This window comes from Ovis aries, chromosome 6, assembly GCF_016772045.2.
Source record: "Ovis aries strain OAR_USU_Benz2616 breed Rambouillet chromosome 6, ARS-UI_Ramb_v3.0, whole genome shotgun sequence".
NCBI lineage: Eukaryota > Metazoa > Chordata > Mammalia > Artiodactyla > Bovidae > Ovis > Ovis aries.
In genome coordinates, this window is record NC_056059.1 from 92,923,790 (window position 1) to 92,936,312 (window position 12,523).

Consider the following 12,523-nt stretch of genomic DNA (forward strand, 5'->3'; position numbering starts at 1 on the left):
AAGATCTCAAATCAACAAACTAACTTTAAACTATGGATCAAACTAAACTCAAAGTTACCAAAGGGAGGCAAATAAAAAGGTAGAGCAGAGATAAACAATACAGAGAATAGAAAAATAACAGGAAATTAATAAAACCAAAAGTCAGTTCTTTGAAAAGATTTTTAAAATTGGCAAATCTTTAGCTAAATGGACTAAGAAAAAAGAGACAAGATGAAAATACTGAAGTAGGAAATGAAAATGTGGGCACTACTATCAATTTGGGTGCTTCTCTGGTGGCTCAGATGGTAAAGAATCCGCCTGCAATGCAGGAGATCTGCATTCGATTCTTGACTTAGGAAGATTCCCTGGAGAAGAGAATAGCTACCCACTCCAGCATTCTTACCTGGAGAATTCCAGGGACAAAGGACTGTGGTGGGCTATACAGTCCATGGTGTCACAGAGTCAGACACAACTGAGCGACTAACACACTCATACATACTATCAATTTACAGAAGGATTGTAAAAATACTATGAACAATTCTATACCAAAGGAAAAAAAAAGGATAATCTAGGTAAAATGGACAAATTAATAGAAACACAAAACATAAAAAATTAGAAAATCTGAATAGACCTATAACTAGTAAGGAGATTGAATCAGTAATCAAAAATCTCCTGACAAAGAAAATCCCTGGACCAGATGACCTCACCAGTGAATAAATTTAAATGCTACACATTTAAACAACTAACACTAATCCTTCTCAGACTTTTCCAAAAAATTGAAGAGGAGGGAGCACATCCTAACTCATCCTATGAGGTTATCATAACCCTGATACCAAAACCAGATAAAGACACCTCAAGAAAACTACACAAAATTTCTTTTGAATATTGATTTGAAAATACTCAACAAAATACTAACAAACAAAATTCAGCAGCATATAGAAAGAATCATACACCATGACTGAGTGGGATTTATTCCTCGAATGCAGAAACAGATTAACGTATGAAAGCTGGGCAATGTAATAGGCCACATCAATACAATGAAGGGGGAGAAACACATGATCATCTCAATTGATACAGAAAAAGCATGTGACAAAGTTCAACACACTTTCATGATAAAAATAGTCAATGAAATAGGAGGAATAGAAGGAAACTACCTCAACATTATAAAAGCTATATGTGAAAAAACCACAGAAAACACATACTCAATAGGGAAAGACTGAAAGCTTTTTCTTTAAGATTAAGAACGAGACAAACATGCCTGCTTTTGCCACTTCTCTTCGACATAGTACTGGAAGTTCTAGTGAGAGAAATTAGGCAAGAAAAAAATATATATCCAAATTAGAAAGGAAAAGTTTAAATTATCTGTTTCCAGATGATATAATCTTTTGTATAAAAAGAATCCTAAACATTTCACAAAAAAGTTCTTAAAACTAGTAGATGAATTCATCAAAGTAGCAGGATATGAAATCAACACACAAAAGTCAGTTGCATTTCTATACTTGAACCGTGAAAAATCTGAAAGGGAAATTACAAGAATAATTACATTTATATTAACATAAAAAAGAACAAAATGCCTAGAAATTAACACAATCAAGGAGATGAAAGACTTGTACAATGAAAACTATGAAACTTTGCTCAAAAAAAAAAAAAAAGTGAAAACATCTCATGTTCATGGACTAGAAGCCTTAATACTATCAAAATTTCAATAACGCCCAAAGTAACTACAGATTCAATGCAATCCCTCTCAAAATCCCAATGATGCTGTTGGCGGAGACAGAAAAATCAATTCTAAAAATACATATAGAATGCTGAGGGACCCTAAATAGCCAAAGCAATCCTGAAAATAATAAAACTGGAGGACTCACACTCCTTGGTCTCAAAGCTTATCACCCAGCTTTAGTAATCAAAACACTATGGCACTGGTATACAAAACACAGACCAAAGGAACAGAATGGAAATCCCAGAAATAATAATGGCATTCAATGGAGAAAAGACAATCTTTTCAACAAATACTGCTGGGAATACTAGATACCACATGCAAAAAAAAAAAAAAAAAAATGAAGCTGGACTTTTACTCAACACCAAAGACAGATGGATCAAACACCTCAATTTAAGACCTAAAGCTATACAACTTTTAGAAGAAACCATAGAGTTAAAGTTTATGACTGAATTTGATAATGATTTTTTGGATATGACACCAAAGTCACAGGTAACAAAAGAAAAACTAGACAAACTGGCCTTTATCAAAATGAAAACCTTTGTGGATCAGAGGACACTATCAACAGGATAAAAAAGCAATCCACAGGATGGCAGAAAATATTTGCAAATCACACATCTGATAAATGATTCATAGCTAGGACATACAAATAATTCCTAAAACTCAACAAAAGAACAAACCACTCAATCTAAAATAGGTAAAGGACTTGACTAGACATTTTCGCAAAGAAGATATACAAACGGCAATATGCTTGTGAGAAGATGTTCAACATGACTAAAAACTAAGAAAATGCAAATCAAATGTATGCGATAACATCCTACCTATCTACCTGCCAATGCAGGAGACATAAGTGAAGTCGCTCAGTCGTGTCTGACTCTTTGCAACCCCACAGACTGTAGCCTACCACCCTCCTCCGTCCATGGGATTTTCCAGGCAAGAGTACTGGAGTGGGTTGCTATTTCCTTCTCCAGAGGATCTTCCCAACCCAGGGATCGAACCTGGGTCTCCCACATTGTAGGCAGGTGCTTTACCATCTGGGCCACTAGGGAGATAACATCACTTTTTTTAATTAAAAAATATAAATTTAAAAGCCCTATGACATTATTTTTTTAAGAAACAGAGCCATCTGCATGCTACACATATTTCTTCATTGATATTACACATTACTCTGACAACTGTATAATTAAACTGATGTGAGGAATATTAATTGAATCATGCTATAGTTACATTTTCTTATCAATACTATACAAATGTGGTACTGACTTTTTCACTATTTTTCTTTTCTGTTTTCTTTTAAATGAATCCCTACATCTGAGAATTATAATATATTCACCCATTAAGATGACTAGAGCTTCCCTTGTGGCTCAGATGTTAAAGAATCCACCTGCAATGCAGGAGACCTGGGTTCGATCCCTGGGTTGGGAAGATCCCCTGCAGAAGGGAAAGGCTACCCACTCCAGTATTCTCACCTGGAGAATTTCATGGACTTCAATCCACGGGGTCACAAAGAGTTGGGCATGACTGAGCAACTTTCACATTCAAGATGACTACTATCAAAAAACAGAAAATAACAAGTCTTGGTGAGGATCTGTGGAAATTGCAACACTTGTGCACTGTTGATAGGAATATAAAATGGTATAGCTGCTGTGGTAAATGATATGACAAAAAATTTTAAATGGAATTATATGATTTAGCAATTTCACTTCTGGGCATACACTCAAATGAATTGAGAAGCAATGTCTCAAGGAGATATTTTTACACCCATGTTCATGGCAGCATTATTCACTGTGACAAACATAAAAGCAACCCAAGTGTCCACTGAGAAATGAATGGATAAGTAAAATGTGGCATACACATTGAATGGAATATTATTCAGCTGCAAAAAAGAAGTATACACAACCTTGAGGATGTATATACAACCTGAATAAGTACCAGGTTGTACTTATTCAGAAGTATATACAACCTGAATAAACCTTGAGGACTTCATGCTAAGTAAAATAAGCAAGTCACACACATAAAGCAAATACATTATGATTCCACTTACGTCCACTCATATGAGGTACTTAGAACAGTCAAAATCATCAAGACAGAAAGCAGAATGCTGGTTTCCAGGGCCTGGGGGGAGAACAGTATGAGGAATTACTATTTCAAAGCAAAGGTATAGTTTCAGTATTACAAGATCAAAAGAGTTACAGGATGGATGGTGGTGATGATGGCATGACAATGTGCATGTATTTAATACCACTGAACCATATACTTTAAAATGGTTAAAATGGTAAATTTTACGTTATGTGTCATTTACCACATTAAAAAAGGGGAAAGAAAACCTTCCCAATATATAATTGCTTGATACGAATCAACAAAATTAACTTTTTAGAAAGTTCAATTTTTATCAGCTTTGAAACTCAGTGAATGTGGAGAACAGTATGAAAGTTCCTTAGAAAACGAAAAATAGAGTTACCATATGATCTAGCAGTCCCACTCCTGGGAATATATCTGGAGAAAACCATAATTCAAAAAATACACGCACCTCAGTGTTCATTGCAGGACTATTTACAATAGCCAAGACATGGATAAAGATCCATCAACAGATGGATAAAGAGGATGCAGTACATGAAAACAACTCATCCATGAAAAGAATGAAATAATGCCACTTGCAGCAACATGGATGGACCTAGAGATGATTATACTATCTGAAGTAAGTCAGAGAAAGACAAATACCATTTGCTGTCTCATATGTGGAATCTAAAAAAGATGATACAAATAAACTTATTGACAAAACAGAAAGACTCACAAATACAGAAAACAAACTCATGGTTACCAAAGGGAAAGGGGCAGGGGGAGGGGAAAGGGGTGATGTGGAATTTAGGATTAACAAATACATACTACTATATAAAAACCGATAGACAACAAGGACCTATTGTATCACACAGGGGACTATATTCAATATTTTGCAATTACTTATAATAGAAAATAATCTGAAAAAAATGTATATGTATAACTGAATCACTTTGCTGTACACCTGAAACATTGTAAATCAACTATACTTTAATATAAAAAAATTTAAAAGACTTCAATGAGTAAAAGTTCCTGCATCAGACAAGATTGTTCTCTGCTCTTGTTAAAGAACAGTTTTGCAGTATTCTAAGTTTCTCATAATCTAACCCCAAAAGGCAAATTTTTAATATTTTCAATTCTATATTTTTCTCTTTATAATTGTAATATCAGAACTTAGTTTTCCTTTTAAAAGCAATGATTGCTCTCCAAATTCACTGAATTACAATTCATTTTCCATCTCTTAAAAATGAAAGTTACGAGCAGGCTCATTTTTCACTGAAGTGATTATGATGAATTATTCATACAGCTAGAATGAACAGTAGGGCAGCACTTGTTAAAAAGGGTATATGTCCTAGAATTATTGCTGCTATTTGAGTCATAGGTTTGAAAAAGAAAGGCTATAACCAAAAAAACACCACCAAAAACATTAACCTAATGGAAATTGCAGATTCATCCTTGTAGATATACTTACCATTTTGAGTCGTATTCATAGTTATTTCAATAGAAAATTATTTGGATATCTATCATCTTAAGAATGAGAAGACAAGCAGGAAAAATGTTTTTACTTTTTGCACATACTTCCCAAGATTGATAACACAAGTTCCTGTAAATATTCATTTCCCAAAAGCCTGCACACACACATACACACACACACACACAATATCTTCTTCTCATAGCTATAGAAATGTTTCATTTATTGGTAGCCAATTACGCTTGAATTTAAGGAACCATCAATGAAGTGTTTTTGAGCATTTTGACTTGCTAGTTTACTTGGGAGGCGCATTATTTTAAGTTCTCCCTTGGATGTCACTTAGCTATTTACTAGTAAATGATTATTGCTTCCTTGAGTTTCTCAGATCTAACTCTTGCAGTTCACCAGGAAGATACATTGCATAAAAGAGTGGTTTCTTGGGTTCAGTATGAGGAGCTGAATGGAGACCAACCACTGGGAAGTGGTCTAGGCCAGGATGCTTTGGTAGGAAGGGGAGTCAAGCTCTGTTCTGAACTCCCACCTCTGTGGCCAAAGCTGTTCTTGTAACATGTCAACCAATCAATGGTTCATTTAGTTTTTGTTTCGTGGTCTTTTTTTAACCTGTACATCTGTCATTATTACAAACTCAAAATCAATTCTGTGAACTTAATCATGGTAAGGAACATCACTAGTTACTGAAATATCACCAATTCAGTGAGATATGGCAAATTTTAACTATAAAGTTTGTCCTCTCTTGGCATTATGACAGGCTGTTTTCTTCTAAATTTTGACATACAATATTAATAATTGTTTTCAGGCATATTTGCTATTTTTCAGGCTGTCTTAGAGGGACACGCCATGCCTAGTAGAGAACAGGAAATGCACAGCAGAGGAGACTTTGTCATGGGGAAACACACCTGCAGAGTACCTTGATAGAGCATCAGACTTCGATATTGTATTGTCTCCTGATCCACTGAGTCCTTTCCAAATTGATCTGAATTTATGTGATCATCAATCTGTGGGAGGTAGGAGAGAAGATATTATGGTTATTCCTAATATATTATGGCTATTGCTCCTAAGCAAGTCCAGTTGGTATGACCATGGAAACACATCAATTACCTTTAACACTTGGAGCTTTTAACAACTCTGGGAAATACTGGACTTCAGCATGAGGTCCCTAAAATCCTAGGGAATAGTAGAGCTGTTGTGATGGACACACAGCAGTTCAATGAAAGATTTGCTTTCTCAGCTGCCCAAGTGCTATTGGCAGACAGTAGGGTACTCAGCCATTCTGGTTGGCTTGGGATTTCTCAGTGCTGAAATCAGGATAGTCCTGGGAAATCTGGACACCTTATAAGACCTTCTTTAGCTGTCAGGACCTTCAGCAGTTCAGATGCAGAGACCCATCTAGCATAATGATGTTCCTTCTCTGCATGGCTCACATCCCATGACTGATCTCTGAGTGAGTACCCAGACCTGGTCATCTGGCCCCCAGTTAGGACATCTCTGAAGAACATTTTAGCTCTGGAGGTTCCCTGTGGGACCATCTGAGACTGTATTACAGCTAGACCTCTCCCTCCTCTCAATCTTGCTTCCTCCCCTCCCTTCCACACTTTTGAATCTCAAGAGTGCTTCTTAATAAACATCCTGGATGTTAGACTCCATCTCTGAGTTTGCTTCCCAGGGAACCCAAACTGTATTGTGGTCCATCATCTAGGTTTGAAACAGAAAAGTGTATGAATTTATTAGCATTTATAGTGAAGGACAAGGAAGCTTGGTGTGCTGCAGTCCATGGAGTCACAAAGAGTTGGACATGACTTAGCAGATGAACAATGACAGTTTTTTCATAAGTAACCTCAAATATTATTTTTGCCTGGAATGATGGGAATACCTTGATAACAGTGATTCTATTGAGTTGACCAGAAGTGATGATGAGTAATTAGGTATTTTCTCATTTATTTTCCATTTAAATGTTTAAATGTGGTTTTATACATATATTTAAAAATCTGTACTCCAAAGGTATGGTGAATATCTAATTTAAGAATTCCTTGAATTACTGGGTACTTTGGGTAAGACAAGGTGACATAATGTGGCTGGCTTGAACTAATTTCACTTTGTGATTTTTGTGGGGGGTGAGAATGGCTGAATAGTTTGCAGAAGCCATCTGTTAAAGCCTCTTGCTTTTTTTTAAGGCCATATTTTCCATTTTTAATAGTTAAAAATGTTTAATTATACCCTAGAAAATATTTGCTTAAATGCTGGTGAGGGTGTGGAGAAAAGGGAATCCTCTTACACTGTTGGTGGGAATGCAAACTAGTACAGCCACTATGGAGAACAGTGTGGAGATTCCTTAAAAAATTGCAAATAGAACTGCCATATGACCCAGCAATCCCACTGCTGGGCATACACACCGAGGAAACCACAATTGAAAGAGACACATGTACCCCAATGTTCATCGCAGCACTGTTTATAATAGCCAGGACATGGAAACAACCTAGATGTCCATCAGCAGATGAATGGATAAGAAAGCTGTGGTACATATACACAATGGAGTACTACTCAGCCATTAAAAAGAATACATGTGAATCAGTTCTAATGAGATGGATGAAACTGGAGCCGATTATACAGAGTGAAGAAAGCCAGAAAGAAAAACACCAATACAGTATACTAACACATATATATGGAATTTGGAAAGATGGTAATGATGACCCTGTATGAGAGACAGCAAAAGAGACACAGATGTGTAGAGCGGACTTTTGGACTCTGAGGGAGAGGGAGAGGGTGGGATGATTTGGGAGAATGGCATTGAAACATGTATACTATTATGTAAGAAATGAATCACCAGTCTATGTCCGATGCAGGATACAGCATGCTTGGGGCTGGTGCACGGGGATGATCCAGAGCGATGATATGGGGTGGGAGGTGGGTTCATGTTTGGGAACTCATGTACACCCGTGGTGGATTCATGTCAATGTATGGCAAAACCAATACAGTATTGTAAAGTAAAATAAAGTAAAAAAAAAAAGAGAGAGAGAGAGAGAGAATCAGAGGACTAAAATAATAATGAGATAGAAAAAGAAAACCAAAATAACTGATATGATTCCAACCACATCAATAATAATACTTACAATGTAATGAACAGCAGAGACTGGATGAAAAATAACAATATCCAGCTGTATGTTGTTTATAGGAAGTATACTTTAGATTCAAAGGTATAAATTGATTGAAAATAAAAGGACAGAGAAAGACATATTCACACATCAACCACAAGACAGAAAATGTGAGTACAGAAATGTCTTGCAAAATAGACTTTAACACAACAAAATGTTACTAAGGCAAAAGAAGGACATAAGATCATAAACAGGTCAATTCATCATGAAAATAAAATAATTATATTAACAACAGAACCCTAAACAAAACACATGAAACAAAATCTGATAGAATTAGAGGGAGAAATAGAAAATTCAACAATAATAGCTGGAAAATTCAATATCTAACTTTATATAATGGATAAAGCAATTACTTAGAATGTCAGCAAGGGTATAGAAGACCAGAACAATACTCTAAACCCACAAGACCTAACAAGTACAGAACATTACACCTAATACATCACAAAACATATTCTTCCCAAGAATTCATGGAACATTCTCCAGAATAGATCACATATTAGACATTAAATAAACCTTTATACACAGTAAAGGACTGAAATATTACAAAAGAATAGTATCTTGCTTTGACCCTTCTGACTGCTAAGGTTACCTCAGGTTTATAAAATAGGTAACTCTGGTAAATATGTAGAGTAAACTCTATCTATAACCTCTAACTCTAACCTTTCTGCTGCTGCTACTGCTGTTTATCCCCTCCACTTGGTAGTAATTCCTAGTTCAAATTCCCAAGAGAGACCATGATTATAACATGGCCTGGATAAAAGATGAGCTGTATCAATATCTAGCTCGTGGATTGATGGCCCTTTCACTGGGTGTCCATCTTTGTGTACTCAGCTGGCCATGGGATACCAAGCATGATCACCTGAAGCTGCCTAGTCATCATGGGCTATAAGTAGAGCAGGTACTGACATTTTCAGTAGATGAATTTGATACATGGTTTGAATTACTTCTCTAATCCTAATTAAGTTCCACCTTGGAACATGGCCTGAATTTTTAAAAGCACATGTCCATTAGGCTACATACCCTGGCCAGATTGAAGATTTAAAAGACACCTTCAAATGAGAAATGTAGCATGTTTTGAAATAAATATACCAAGCTTTAGTCCAGTGAAGAGTGATGCTGGTACCATCACTCCTCTCCCCAGTCCAGTACTGAAATAACATAGAAAGGAGCAGTAGGAAAGACTTTCCTTAGTGTTTTGAGCCCTAGAAACTTAGAAAATCTTACTGAACTCATGATACTCACAACACAAAGTAGGTAAGCAGGCTTGTGCTTCCCCAATCACAAAAGGACCACCTTGCGTTAATGAAGGAAGCCGAAATATTCTCTAATGCCCTAGCATTAGGGCCAAACCTGATGGTAATAGGTTATCTAAAATTTACATACCTGCTCCTTGAATTCTGTCTTAAAAGATCATAAGATACTCTAGGCAGAATGAAGAAAGAGCAAAAAAAAAAAAAAAGGCAATTTATTGAAAATAATTATGCAAATATGTAACAATACATGGTAATGAAGTGTGTGTTAGTTGCTCAGTCATGTCTGACTCTTTGTGTGTAACTCCATGGGCTACAGCCCACCAGGTTCCTCTATCCATGAGATCTCCCAGGCAAGAATATTGGAGCGGGTAGCCATTCTCTCCTCCAAGGGATCTTCCCAATCCAGGGATCGAACCCGGGTCTCCTGCATTGCAGGCAGATTCTTTACTGTTTAAAGCACCAGGGAAGCCAAATACAAGTGTTTTACTTGGAGGTAATAAAGGCAGTTTCTAAGTAGCGAATGAGAGAAAGTGAGGAAATTAACATTTCTATCTTGGGACTTCCCTAGTGGTCCAGTGACTAAGACTCTGAGCTTCCAATGCAGGGGCCCTGGTTTCTACCCCTGATCTAGGGAACTAGATCCCACATGCTGCAGCTAAGAGTTCGCATACCTCAACTAAAGATCCTGTAATGCCAAAGGAAGATCAAAGACCCCACGCGTTGCAGCTAAGATCCAGCACAGCCAACTAAATAAATCATAAGCTTTCTGTCTTGAATTCTTTCCAGTTTGGCATATATATTGGGTGTCTTTAGAATACTTTAGAAAAGCTCTCTATAACATTGGGCCTCTGCAACACTGTCATTAATGCTGTTTTTCACATAATATTTCTCATTAGCTTTTAGTCTTTCCAGTTGTAGATATTTCTCACTTGCCACAACAAATGTAGCCTAGGAAAGCTGACTATATAAAAAAAATTCCATTTTCTTTGCTATAACAAATAATCCTATGATAGGCAATCTTCTTCTGATGAGGGAGAAAAATAACCTCCAAAATTGGAGAGTAACATTTTGGTGATCAATGTAGAGGTTAGATTTGTCGTATAAGGGACATTATGGTCCTGGTAGTGCCTTTCAATTTGTACTATCCCTAAAACTAGGCTCCTCCTTTACCTACCACCTCTGTTTTCCTCTCCAGAGGTGATTTTTTCTTGCTTGTGGATTTATTGGTCCACAATGCAGCTCTAGTAACACTGCAGGTACAGTCCAAGAGTAAGACCTTGACTTTCTCCTTCTCTGGTCTGCTTCCTGTCTTTCAGTCGACACTGTCATTTCTCACCTTGGTTACTGCAAAGCCTCCTTGAATAATCTTGCTGCTACTGTCAGAGAGACCTGCTGCTGCTGCTGCCAAGTCGCTTCAGTCGTGTCCAACTCTGTGCGACCCCATAGATGGCAGCCCACCAGGCTCCCCCGTCCCTGGGATTCTCCAGGCAAGAATACTAGAGTGGGTTGCCATTTCCTTCTCCAATGCATGAAAGTGAAAAGTGAAAGTGAAGTCGCTCAGTCGTGTCCGACTCTTAGCGACCCCATGGACTGCAGCCCACCAGTCTCCTCATTCCATGGGATTTTCCAGGCAACAGTACTGGAGTGGGGTGCCATTGCCTTCTCCAGTCAGAGAGACCTAGTGTGGGAGAAAGGCCCTTCAATGGTGCGGATGTCTCTCACTTCATCATTCTCACCTGGCACTCCTCACATTTGCTCCAGCTCCACTAGACATCTTGCAGTTCCAATGTGTCATTCAGGTTCCCCAGAAGATGTGGCATGTCCTGCCTTGACCTGGTGTTTCACAATGCTGTCCACAGATCCTCTGTGTATGAGCCAGGGTCCTAGCAAACACAGATGGAAATTTGAGGCAAATTGAATCAAAACACAATTTATTAGAGTGTTGGGCTTCCCTGATGGCTCAGTGGTAAAGAATCCTCCTGTCAATGCAGGCAATGCGGGTTTAATCCTGGAGTCAGGAAGATCCCCTATAGAAGGAAATAGTGGGAAGAATTTCCCCACTGAAGTATTCTTGCCTGGGAAGTCCCACGGACAGAGGAGCCAGGCAGACTGCAGTCCATGAAGTCATAAAGAGTCGGACACAACTTTATGTCTAAACCACAAGAACATTAGGGTGTGGACAGGTATAGAGAAATCACATGGATAAAGTAATATTCTGATAGGGCATTGATACTGGCCCTAGGCTGGAAGGAGTGAGAGGAGGGAATGTTTATCAGAATTCAGAGACAGAAAGGGCTACAGAGAGCCAGCAAAACTGCAGTGTGGTAATTCTGCCTGCAGGTGAGTCGGGGGACAAAGTCTCGGCTCCTCTGTCTCCTCCTTTCTATCCCCTCCTCTTACAGCCTTCAGGAATGCCCACCTTTGCCTGAACCCCACTTGAAGCCACAGGCAAAGAAGCTTCCATCTGCTCCGTGGAGCACAGAGTGACCCAAGGTGGAATGTACCAGCTTGGGAGAGTAAATAGAAAATAGTCAGAGAGCCCTGTATCATGTGGGACTTACTGAGGAAGCGGCTTGCTGAGGCTCACTGTACCTACTACACCAGAATCCCTGGGGGGTTGGAGGAAGCTTTCCCAGGAAGCCACCTGGGGCAGAGACAATGAACCATCCACTAAAGAGCTTTACCCCATTTTCTTAGTGTAGAAGCTGGGAAGTGACTGTGCCCTCAGGAACTACTTTGTATCTAGATGATGCCAAAGGACACCTTTTTTGCTAATGGGATGTCCTTGAAAATGAGCCTGTGAATTTCACTGCTCTCTTTTTTCCTCTACCCATTTAGATGCAAAGAATTCACAGGCCCTATGGCACAGCAGAAC